Consider the following 13,536-nt stretch of genomic DNA (forward strand, 5'->3'; position numbering starts at 1 on the left):
TCAGACTAGAAGAATGATACTTGCATGATTTCTCTAAATCTTACAAAAATATGAATTGTTCATTTTTTTACTTGACGTTAAATAATGAGATATTTTATAAAAATAAATAAAACTTTGAATCCGTTTGATTAAAAAAAGAAGTCAAAGATTTAAAATTTGTGATAGAAAACTAAAAAAAATCTAAATCAAAGGATAAAATGATATTTTATGAGATGAAAATAGCGACAAGATGTCTTTGGTCCATTGTTACTGTGAATTGTTGAAAAATAGATTACTATAAAACGAGGCGTTAGCACTAACTTGAAAATATTAAATAAAATATGCAAAAAGGAATAATAAGCATGTCGTGGTAATCCACTACCTTAAAAGTGAATTCACCCCGATGTGTATAATCGTTACAATCGACGAATGACCTCCGGAGGTTAGCACAACTCTCCAAATTTCGCACACCCGAAAGATAGAGTGGACTTAGGTGGTACTACTATTCTCTCAACTCAAACAACACTCTCAATAGGAAGAGTGTTTCAAAAGCAAACAACAACTTAAAGATACTTCTACAGAAGTGCATATGAAATGGAGAATTAGACATCCATTTATAGGCTCAACATAAGGGTAAAATGGTAAAAGATCCAGTGACAGTTATAAAATAATTAATTGTCATAAACATTATGACCATAAACTATAATAAGTATTTTATAATAGCTATAAACAATAATATAAACTATGATAAATAATATTTTATCGGAAAGATCTTGTTTAAAAAGAAACACATATGAACTGAATTCGAACCACACCAAACAGTTCACTCCCAATGTGAAATTCTTTGAATTAACAACATTTCTCCAATAATACAAAAGAATGCTTTTGTAAAATGAGAAATTTGAAGCTAAACACGAAAAAAAAATAGCGAGATTAATTGCTTAAGCACTAGTGAACATATCTTGAATTTGTACATAATGATAATGAGTAAGTCTTCTCTTAGATAAGTGAATGAATCTTGAACTTTCTAAGACTAGGTTGAACTCATAACACACAACTAACACCTTCATCCATCGAAGTCCACGATGGGTGGTTTATATATATATATAGCATTCTTTCTTCAGGATTCTAGTAAGTGTACTAGAAAAATGATCCAACGTTTTTTATAGAATGTGGCTATTCCTTATTATTTACGTAGATTATTTCATCATGTTTATCTCAATATAAACCACCCAAACTAGCATGCTATGAAATAATTAATAGCTTTTTCAATATAAACCACCCAAACTAGGCTATGAAAAAATTAAGAGCTTTTTTAATGGCTCATCCTTACAATAGGTAGGATGAATTTCTTCAAGTTCATTTTTAAATGAACCACCCAAACTCTGGATAAGAAATCATTAAGAATAAATATTCAACATCATCAATCGGTGAATCTAATATGCCCTTCTCACTAGGAACACCCAAACTCTTGGGTTTAAATCATTAGAAGTTTTAAGAAAACTCATCATCTCTAGTAGTAAGTTCACCTAGTCTTTTGCAATAGTACTACCCACTCAACACTAGGTTATGAACTTATTAAGAATAGATATTCAACCAAAAATTAGTAAATTCATCAAGTATTTCACAATAAGACCACCCAAAGCATGAGCTATGCATATATTAAGAGCAATTAAGCTCATCCAGTGCATATGCATTATTCGTCATAGGGATAGATAGGTATAAACGTACACTATGATTCTTTCCATGACTTCGTTTGACCACACTAAACTTAGATAACTAAATTGAGTATCCTCCATGAATTCCTCAACCAATAGACTTTAAACCTATCCCCCTCGACGAATCAAGAACCAACTTCCGACTTAACCCTTTGATTAGCAGATCAACTAGGTTCTTCTCCGATTTTAATCATTTTCAGACACCCCCTATTTTTAAATTTTATATGATAGAAATAAATCCTTAAGTGTCTTGGACAATGTGTAAACAAATTCTCTTACACATTTACTCATTTATACTACAATAAAATTTTTATGAGTTTTAACCATAAAATTATGCTTTAACAAACTCAAATCTTGTTTACACATTATTATATTCTCAAAGTTTAGAGAAGTTACACATAATTAAGATTAGTTTGTATAATCTCCAACATTTATGAAATTCCTTATATCTCATCCGTAGACATTCATGAGTTTTTCTCATTCAAAAGGAATTTTGATTTTCCTAGTTCTTCATAAGACGTGTTTAGGAAATTATGAATATTATGAGGAGTTTTCAACATTTTCTAACAATGGGAAAATTATCTTAAGTTTACTGAAAGAGATTTTAACTCAACTCCTGAGATATACCATCTTTTTCTTTCCTCTACTTAGAAAAAAATCAAAGAGATTTAGTAGCTACAACCAACTTTTAGTAGCACTAAAATTAACTTCGCTCAACCAAATTACTATGACTAAATTTGGTATTTCGCTCAACCAAATTAAAATTCACCTTTTTAACTTCAACACTAATTTTAAAGAGAACTTACCTTGTCATAGTATTTTATAAAATTGGAATAGTGAGTATAGTAATGATCCAATCCTAGACATGTACTTTCATACTCATCACACTACTTTCCAATAAAGTAATACACCATGTAGGTTTCTATGAAAGAGAAGTGGTACATTATGCATGCTTAAGTACCATGTCTTTATAGAACCAATCCTATACATGTACTTTCATACTCATCACACTACTTTCCAAAAATCAATTATGAGTTTTCCCTTTGTTAAGGCCCCTTCAAGAATTATGCTTGATATTTTTACTCACAACAATATCTTATTAAGCATACACATTTTTGGCTCACTATTATCTTAGTCTTAACCTTAGCCTTAGTCCTTTTACTAAGGATTTGTCTCAGTCCATAATATATCAACTAAGTTTTAAAGACTAACTTAAAGGCTCATTTAAACTAGTTCATGTATTTATAAAGCATGGATTATAACATGCAATAAGTCAAAATAATCTGACCTCGCAGGTAGAATCATAATCCACAAATAGATTTATCCATTCTCACCATGCTTGTGATCTTCACTCTTTGCATCATCATCGTAACTTAATCAAAATGATCTTGTAATATACCAAGATGATCACATCATCAAAATCTTCTTTTGAATCTTCTAAATTCAAATGAAGATTATACATGGTTAGTCTCAAAAATAATTTAATTGATAGTAATAGAGTTCTTATCTTTAGTAACTTTCAGTAATCAAAACAACCATTGGATAAGAACATTTGATTTGAAGAGTTTTTCATTCTCGCTTCACTAGTTCCATATTTTCCCAAAATTACAATTGTCGTGTACGTCATCCAAATTTCTTGAAAACTCGTTGTATAACATCATCATTCACATAATGTTTTATCATGATATATTTATGCAAAAAAACAAATTATATATTAAATCAAATATCAATTCACTTAATTAACTTCTGGTAACATAACAATATGAAATTAATACTAATTCAACAGAAAGAATCAAAATATTCGTTAACAAGTTGTTCATTTCCTTTCATATTAATTAGTATTAACCACGCACTTTAAAAATAAGTATTAAGGCATAACTTAGAAAATCATATTAATGCTTTTGATTATGTTACTTCAACTATTCAAACATAATTTAAAGCAGGTTAATCAATAGATCTTAAAGTCATAAGTCGTTAATTTAAAATTTTATTATTACCATCATAAAACTGCTTTAAATATTTTAAACGACATTATTGTATAATTTAAAATAACTATAAACCATTTCAAATGTTATAATTAATAGTATACAAAATGAAATTATTTTTAACATGAAATTTATCCAAAATTGCTTACTTTTTATATAATAGCCGCCTCTATAACAGCTATCTCTATTGTAAATACAGTAATAATGAAAGTATGGAATAAGCCATTAAATAATTTAAAATTGCATAACTCCATTTTCAATAAAATGAAACGCTTCTACTATCATACTAGTATATAATGTGTTTAAAATATTTTAAAATTTATTTCTCCAACCAAATTGTGACACATTTCACCTTTTGTATAATACAATTTAATTAATTTAATAATTTTTTGATCCAATCAAAAGGTGACACATGTCACCTTTTGAATTGAAGTAAAAATAAATGAAGATGAGTTTTGACACCCAAGGGTAACCTGGACATGCCTTAACCATTGAGCTAATTCTCATACTTGTTATTGAAATAATACATATGTTATATAACTTGTTTAAATTTAGACAGAAAATAAAATTAACCCAAAATGAATTAGTAACCAAACAAACCTTAACGAATAAGTTAAATCTAATATTTAGGAATCAACTTATATATATACTAATGATAAAAAATAAAAACGGATAAGTGAGAACTTATATCTAGACCAATTCAAATATGACAACACTTAAATCACTAAAATAAATCTAATAGTTTCTTTATAATTGATTTAAAATTATAATATTTTTAAACTAAATTTATTGTTTTCGTATTTATTTTTAATGATTATATATATGAAGTCATACAAAATTAATATTAAAATTATAATCATAAGAAAAAATATTTAAGATTCAAATCATAAATTTATCTTTTGATTTTAAATTGTGCTCGTGAGTTCAGATATGTTAAATAATTTTTTAATTTAATTTAAATATTATATCATATATAATCATTAATAAATAAATATAAAATAAATGTAATTAAAAAAATATTAAAATCTTAAATTAATTATACATAATATATTAGATTTTTTTAGCAGTTTAAGTGTTATCATATTTTGAATTGGCCTAGATTTTAGTCACTTGTCTATTTTATTTCCATCATTAACTATAATATATAAAAATATTTTAATTATTTTTAAATTTTTGATTTAGCGTATTGGTTAAGATTTTGCTTGGTTATTAATTGATCTTGGTTCAAATGCAATTAAGTTATGGGTAAAGTATAGTAATGGTCACTGAACTTTTTTAAAGCTTTCATTTAGGTCCCCTAACTTTTAAAACTTGCAATACAGTCCCCCAACATTTAGTTCGTTTGTAATATGGTCCCCAACATTTAGTCTATTTGCAATATGGTCCCCGACTGTTTGACGTCGTTACACTACCGTTAGTACGTTTTCAATATGGTCACTGAACTTTTTAGGTACTTTCATTTAGGTCCCCTAACTTTTAAAACTTGCAACAAAGTCCTAAATTTCATTCTAAATTCCATTCTAAATTCCTTTTTCGATCTCGAATTTCATTTTCGCTTCTCTCTTCTCATTTCTAGCATAACTTTTCGGTCGGGGATGCATGGGAAATTCTAATCTAACTTTTCGGTCCATTGAGAGAAGACCCGACTAAGGGACTATTGGGACCTTCAACGATTCAAGGTGTAATGTTAGATACAGGTCATCTCAGGTGAAGCATAGAAGTTCGATGAAATGCTTGTGAGAAAAAAGGGGTTAGAAATGAAGAGTTGACAAATACTACTAAGATGAACTAAGTATCATTGTTGAAAGTCACCAACAAAGCTGTAATTATTTTGTATAAATGGCATATAATAATTTCTTCGTTTTATTCCTTGTGCTTAAAGATTTTCCAATAGATGATCAAATATAATGAAATCCCAAACAACGCATTCACCTCTCGTTTGGTTTTTGTTCTTCAATTTTCCGCCATATAAAATTGTAAACCCAAGCAGTGCTCTGTCTTTCAGCTTTTTATTTACAAAGAAAAAATGGAGGGAGAATTTCTGGAACGCAACACAGATTGCGTTTATTTCTTAGCCTCTCCCCTCACTTGCAAGAAGGTATTTATTTTCTCTTTTGGGCTATCCGGAAGTAAGCTTTTAGTCTTTCGCACTTTCCCATTTTCAGCTCACATTGTGTGTTTTTTGTTGAAATTTTTATGTTTCTGGAATTGCATGTCAATGATCTAGGTATTTAGTGTTAGTTTTGAACCAAAACCAGCTAATTTTCTTTCTTTCTTCTTAATTAAAACTTGTAGTACTCCTTATGAAAGATATTCAGTACATCAGAATAGAAGTAAAATATGATCCTAGGCTAATTTTTTTTATCTTCTTGTTTGGTTTTTCTTTTAAATCAAGGAATTGGTTGTGAGTATCGACATACTGAAATCGCCAGGCTCAATCTGAGAGACTGCTGGTACTAGTTTACTAGGAATTGTATTGATCCGACCTGTGGTTTTCGACGTCCTGTGAGCTTGTATTCTTTTTAATAAGTTCATGTTGATTATGGGACTGATATATCGTGAACGAATTAATTTTTTTTTACATGTTTTAGAAATTTTGCAGTTGAATTGTATTGAATTATAGCTTTAGAAGACAATTTTGTATGCACGCAACTCGAAAGGCATCATGACATGGTAGTATATTTGGAGCAGCTACTTGACCCTATCATGATGCCTTTCGAGTTGCGAAAGAGACTAAGAGGTGAATGCGTTGTTTGGGATTTCATTATATTTGATCATCTGTTGGAAAATATTTAAGCACAAGGATTAAACGAAATAAATTATTATATGTCATTTATACAAAATAATTACAGCTTTGTTGGTGACTTTCAACACTGATACTTAGTTCATCTTAGTAGTATTTGTCAACTCTGCATTTCTAACCCCATTTGTTTCTCACAAACATTTCATCGAACATCTATGTTTCACCTGAGATTACCTGTATCTAACATTACACCTTGAATCGTTGATGTTCCTGATAGTCCCTTGGTTAGGTTTTCCCTCAATGGACCCTTATTCAAGTCAACACCTCCACATAATTCAAAGTTAGATTAGAATTTCCCATGCATCCCCGACTGAAAAGTTACTTTGGAAATGAGAAGAGGAAAGAGAAAAAAGAAATTCGAAATTGAAAAGGAATTTGGGGTTTAGAATGAAATTTAAGACTGTGTTGCAAGTTTTAAAAATTGGGGGACCTAAATGCAAGCACCTAAAAAGTTTAGTGACCATATTGCAAACGTACTAATGGCAATGTAACGGTGTCAAACGGTCGGGGACCATATTGCAAACAGACTTAATGTTGGGGGACCATATAACAAACGGACTAAATGTTAGGGGACTATATTGCAAGTTTTAAAAGTTAGGAGACCTAAATGAAAACATTAAAAAAATTCAATGACCATTACTATACTTTACCCTTAAGTTATTTTAGTTTTATTTTTCTGCCTAAACTTGAACAAGTTATATAACATATGCATCATCTTGAAAAACAAGTGTGAGAATTGACTCAACGATTAATTCTAAAATATAGGAGATTTAATATATAAATCTAATACATGACTAGAATAAAAAAATTTTAAAGTTAATGTACAAATTAAGACATTAAACAAATTAAAAATAGAATCAAAATAAAATTGCATTAAATGAAAATCCAAGGAAACAAATCATACAAATAGTGACCAAAATGACAGAAAAAAGCATGTGCCAACGCCACAGATATATAACTTTACAATGATACCCATCCTAATTATACTAATTTTACTAACTGCCAAGTAAATATTTCTTTTAACATTATTAAATGTTAATAGTAATTAACTATATTGAAACCATTTAAATAATTCACTAGTTATATTGACACATTTAAAAATGATGGTTCATATATATATATATATATATGGTTTCTCTTTTTTCACTCTTTTTAATTGCAACATTCAACGTGGCTCTACCCAATGGTAAGCAACTAATTGAACAAGTCCACCTACAAAGATTTTGAAAACATCTGTATACTCTCCATTAAAATCCAATATTAGCAAAATAACTCAACATGACCATACTTTTAAAGAGGTTTTCAACTGCCTGGGAAAAGGGCCCAAAAGAAGTGGTTTTGGTAAAGGATGACAAATCATGTTCATTATCGCCACTGCTGCCACCGCAGCATCATTCCATTATTCCCTGACCTGCATTTTCAACATCAACTTCGCCCATGCCCGTGTCTTCCTCTTCTTCGCTATCTTCAACACCACTTACCTCTTCATTATCATTACGCAACTTAGCCATGTGCTCGGCAAGCAATTTATCATCTCGTTCGCTCACCTAAATATCAATCCAACATGTGAGACACTCCAGAGAAAGATTAAAATTTTCAAACCACGCAACAAAGACTAATGAAAAATCTGAAATGAGATGGACACTCACTGCTCTAGGTTGTTCCTTGACAACAAGTTTCCCCTTGTGATGCTCTTATAGCTTCGGTGCAAGCTGTAATTGCTTTAGTGAGAGTAGCTATACCTTGATCCTGAGCAACACACAATAAAGAATTACATAACTCAGAAAAGGGGAAAATGCTAGACAGACGTGCTTGATTTCAGAACTAAAAGCTGTAGGCTGAAACTTCGAAGACAAGTAAAATAAAGATGAAAAGAGACATTAAGCTAACCTTGTGAAGGGTTTGAGTGGTAAGAACATAAAGTGTAGGAGCAACAAGCTTGATTTTAACAGGGCAATCATCATTCCCAGCTGCATCAGCTTTGCGCATGGCCTCCAGCAAATTCAAAAAAAAAAAAAGAGTTCCTTGACAAATCTGAAGTACCATTATTCTCAGATGACGTCAACCGAACCAAATTTTCAAACCAAAAATTCAAAAAACAATGATCAAAATCCCCTCAATCAACCAAGAAAACCCCAAAATTACTTCTAAATCAAAATCCATAAAGCATGACAAAAAATATGCATATTATCCAAATTTAGAAAACTACAAGTACAGTAAACCAAAGAGCAATAAAAACAATTCTCGAATTTAAAAATGAAAAAAAGAAAAAAATAGATAAATTACCTCCAAATCAATATCCAACGTCTCGGCCACATGTCGCATAATAGAGTGAACAAGCTTACTCTTATTATACCTTTCTTCACAAGCCTGGATATCTTTGCTAACTCTCCTTTTACTCAAATCAATGTAACCCTTTTCCTTATCGACACGTAGGACCATCACGGGCTCTGTTCTGCCCACTTTGACTAGACTGCTAACGCTGCGAATCCGGCGGCGGGAGAGATCCGAGAACAAGATCATACCTTCGATGTTGTTGTACTCGAGGAGATAAACATAGGCACCCATGTCGGCGATATTTTCACTTGTATCATAACCGCCATATCCACATCAGGGTACTTCGCATCGTACATACGACATTCAAGGTTCGGCATCTTCGTTCAAGTTTCAAATTCCTTTCTTTGTTCTTTTGGATTTGATTTGTTTTGACAGATTTATCTTTGGGGTTAGGGTTTTAAGAAAATTAGCTGGACTGATGAGACTTGAGAAATCAAAGACAAAAATAAAAAGATATTTTTATGTGTATGAAACGACGTCGGTACAAGATTCAATTTAAAGCGTAATGACCGGGAATAAAAATTTGACGCCCACCGTGGGGCTCGAACCCACGACCACAAGGTTAAGAGCCTTGCGCTCTACCAACTGAGCTAGACGGGCTGTTGTGGCAAGTAATCTTAAAACATTTATTATAATATGTTAAAACCAGTTGATCAGCCTTCCTTTTCTTGATTTTTATCACGTCTAATGTTTCTGCATGATCCAAGCTTTCACATTTAGGTATCGGATTTTTTCCTTTTAAGGGTATTGTTGGTGCTACCACATTCAAATGATGCACCTATTACATTTTTTTATTTCAGAAAATGATGTCTTCTTGCTGATTTGGTTCCTTCAGGTTTTTGTGCTTCACCACCTGTTTCAGATATGGGCATGAGAATGAATCTTGGAATGGATTCATCCACCTTTTTGTTTTCAGTGCTGGAAACTATAGCTGGTTTTTCAGGGATTCGAGTTGGCCATGATACTCGGAGTCTGGGACAAGATTCACTATCCCCAAGCTTGTATCCTATGGCTGAATCTTTCAGAACTGGAGCATTGGATTTCTTGACATACAATCAAAAGAATCCAAATGGGTTTTCTCCAAAAACCTTTAAAAAATGAACAAATAAGGAAGTCAAGGTAAAAGATAAAAAGCCCCAAGGTGTCCATGTCTTTAGCTCCCAATGCAGATGCATCAAGCAACACATGCCTCCCATTCTCCTAAGCCACGCTCATCCACAGATATGGATATATTGATCCTGTAGCCCTTGATTGCAGTGGAAAAACGTTAAGGCCTTTGCCTTTCTTCACGCGCTTGCTTGAACTCACTATCTTCTTTCTCAAATTTTCTGTATGTATTTGTCGATAAGTCATGAAAAACTAGCCGACATAACATTTTCTCCTTACTTCTTTGAGCTCTCAATAATCACGTCTAGGACCTCATTTTGATGGCCATAAACCATCAGAAGATTTCGACTGCACGAAAATGCTATAAGACTCTGCTAGATGATTGAAAACAGCGGATTGATTTGGAAAGAAACCATGCTGTAATCAGCTTCTGAGATATCCATGAATGGCATAATCCTTTTCTTGATACCGGATTGAAATTTCGACTCTTCACCACCACATAACAGCTGTGCAACGGAGGAGGATGAGAAATGAAGAAGTAACAAAATCCTGAATATTGATTTCTTTTTGTACTCTTTTTTCAACATAGTGAATTTTCTTTCTTCCCTTGGTTATTTTCGAAAATGTTTTTCTAGTTAAATCTTGATGTTTTTTATTTTAGGATTGTTTTACATTCATTATTATCATTCTTACATCATCACAGTATGTTTTAATTTCTAGTTCTTCTACATTTTGATCTGTTATGGATCATTGAACCAGTTTATCAGAAGGCAAAACAATTGAACAACAAAAATATAACATTTCTCAACTCCAAATATCGTAAATGAAACTTTTGATAAATGGTTTAACTTAAAGACCTCAACATTTGGGCCGCATAATGCTTAATAACAAACCAAGAACATCATGTCTTAATCAAAACAAATAAACATAAACCACAATGAATCACTTGGATTCTTAATTGGCTCATCTCTCACTCAATATCTTCACACCCATGTACCTGCATCACATGAAACAGAAAACGTCAATTAAAAACCAACATAATCCTACATAACTGATCCTTTTGTGCCAAGTAATAATACCTTCCAAGCATCATGACAGTGGCTTGAGGATTAGTCCCAGGCGAGTAGTTGAGGTCCCATCGATAACCCTTAGAGCATCGACACCGAGAACCCTGTAATCAAGATCAACAACCCTACCACTTGGCAGCCTCCATGATAGTGCCATATAGTCATCACTGTCTCTGCAAAACACGTCCAGTGGCAATGAGGGGTTGTAATGTTTAGGCACAAATTTATGGGGGGAAATTCGGTCATATTGAGAAGTTCTTGCCAAGACGCAGAATCCTGTCTGAATCTAGAGAAATACTCTGATTCAATGATTTTCCCTATGGTTTCAATCCCCTTGAACACATCTTTGCAGGTCTAGAGGATCCTTGAAATAATTGAAGGTGACAGATGGGTTGTCATTCGGATCTCGGGCTTGGAGCTCCAAATGGGCCTCTTGAAATTGGACCCATGATTTTTTCCAATATAAATCCACCTTGTAAAGCTATTGGTCAAGACTATTCATGTATCAATAGCTTTGGCAATAGCTTCTGGGGTCCTTTGTTTAGGTGGCACCGTAGATAAACTGGCCAATCTGCATAGCAAATTGAGGACAAAGTACTAAAGTTGATATTCTAAGCTTTGAGGGTTCAAAAATGCTTTAAAAGAGTGGCACACAAAACTTATTATACCTTAGGTGAGAACATGCCATAAAATCTTGAAGAGGTTCATAGCTCGTACCAAGGATCTGATGATGTCATGATTGGCGATGGATCGGCCCTTCACATAACCCATACTGGTTCTACCACCATACCAACTTCCTCTCGCACCTTTACTTTACAAAATGTCCTTTGTGTCCCTTCCATGAAAAGAACTTAATTTTGATTATCAATTTTGCACTCATAACCATGTTTCTGTTGAATTCTCACCCTCTGCTTTTCAGGTGAAGGATCTAAACACGGGGACAATCCTTTGATTGAACCTAAGGATGGCGTATATGAGTGGCCGACTACATCCCCTTCATTTCCTCTTCACCATTGCTTGCATTTTCCAGTGTCAAGACCACTTCGTCGAGTGGCACTCTAGACTAGGTCATCCGTCATTTACTATTATGAAAATATTGTTTCCAAATTTCCTTTACCATTTTCTAGTCCGTTATCCTCCTTCACACATTGCAATGCATGTTCATGCAATAAAAGTCATAAAATTCCATTTTCTTCTTCTACCTTAACTTCATCTCACCCGCTTGAACTTATCTTTTCTGATGTCTGGACCTCTCCTGTTTATTCTGTTGATGGTTTTCAATACTATGTTATTTTGTTGATCATTATACACGATATATTTGGTATTATCCCCTTAAACGAAAATCTCATGTGCATGACGTCTTTGTACGTTTCAAGGCATTAGTCGAAAACCAATTTAAACCAAATTATTACCCTATTCAGATAATGGTGGTGAATATCAAGCCCTTGATCGTTTTCTCTCCACCAATGGTATATCACATCTTACTACACCACCCATACACCAGAACATAATGGTTTTTCTGAACGACGTCATCGACATATTGTTGAAACTGGTCTATCTCTCCTCATGCATCAATGCCTTTAACTTATTGGACTTACGCCTTTGCCACTGCTGTATATCTCATCAACCGTATGCCCACACACCCACACTACATTTTTCATCTCCTTTGAGAAACTCTTTGAGTCTCAACCCAACTACACTAAACTTGGGGGTTTGGTTGCTTATGTTATCCGTGGCTTCGTCCTTATTCTCAGCACAAACTTGACTCTCGTTCCACTCCTTGTGTTTTTCTTGGCTACTCTTTAACACAAAGTGCATATATCTGTCTCGCTCTATCCACTTCTAAAATATACATTTCTCGTCATGTCAAATTTCTGAAAACTCATTTCCCTTTAGCACTCACCAAATCCATCTAGCGCGTCCCACCCCAGAGATCATTTCCAAATGGCTTCCCCGGTCCAAATTTTACCAATTTCAAGTGGCTCACTCAATACCCACAAAGGGATTCCTCATGTCAACATCCGTCACAAAATACCCAAACAGACCACTGCCCTTCCATCAGTCGACCGTCGATCCCTATCCATAGACCTCCCTTTACCCGAACACAGCTCGGTTAATCGCCAAGAAACCATCGTCGACCATTACCACTAGAACCACACAATTCTGAGACCTCTTCTGCTTCAATCATAGCGCAACCCACCTATCAAATACCCATCCCATGACCACTAGATCGAAAAAACAACATTCATAAACCCCTAACCAAAATAAACCTCACTGCTATCATTTCTCAACCATCAGACATTGAGCCTCATACTGTTTCTCAAGCCCTAAAAGATCCCAAATGGAGACAAGCTATGAATGATGAGTTTGATGCTCTTGTTCGGAATGGAACTTGGGAGCTTGTTCCATCTACTTCTCTGCAGAATCTTATTGGATGTAAGTGGGTCTTTCGTATTAAACGGCTTCCTAATGGTTCTATTGACAGGTACAAAGCTAGATTAGTTGCCAAAGGCTTTCATCAAATACCTGGAGTGGATTAT

The 13,536-nt window shown here is 33.3% G+C and overlaps 1 non-coding gene and 1 pseudogene across 1 annotated transcript; both read right to left on the reverse strand.

Moving 5' to 3' along the window:
• Window positions 1-7,635: 7,635 nt before the first annotated feature.
• LOC120173835 lies at window positions 7,636-9,223 on the reverse strand (annotated as a pseudogene).
• Window positions 9,224-9,349: 126 nt separating this feature from the next.
• On the reverse strand, window positions 9,350-9,422 carry TRNAK-CUU. Its single transcript has one exon. It is a non-coding gene; the product is annotated as a tRNA-Lys (tRNA).
• Window positions 9,423-13,536: the final 4,114 nt, after the last annotated feature.

The sequence above is a fragment of the Hibiscus syriacus genome, unplaced genomic scaffold (assembly GCF_006381635.1).
Source record: "Hibiscus syriacus cultivar Baekdansim isolate YM2019G1 unplaced genomic scaffold, ASM638163v2 tig00111989_pilon, whole genome shotgun sequence".
Taxonomy (NCBI): Eukaryota; Viridiplantae; Streptophyta; class Magnoliopsida; order Malvales; family Malvaceae; genus Hibiscus; species Hibiscus syriacus.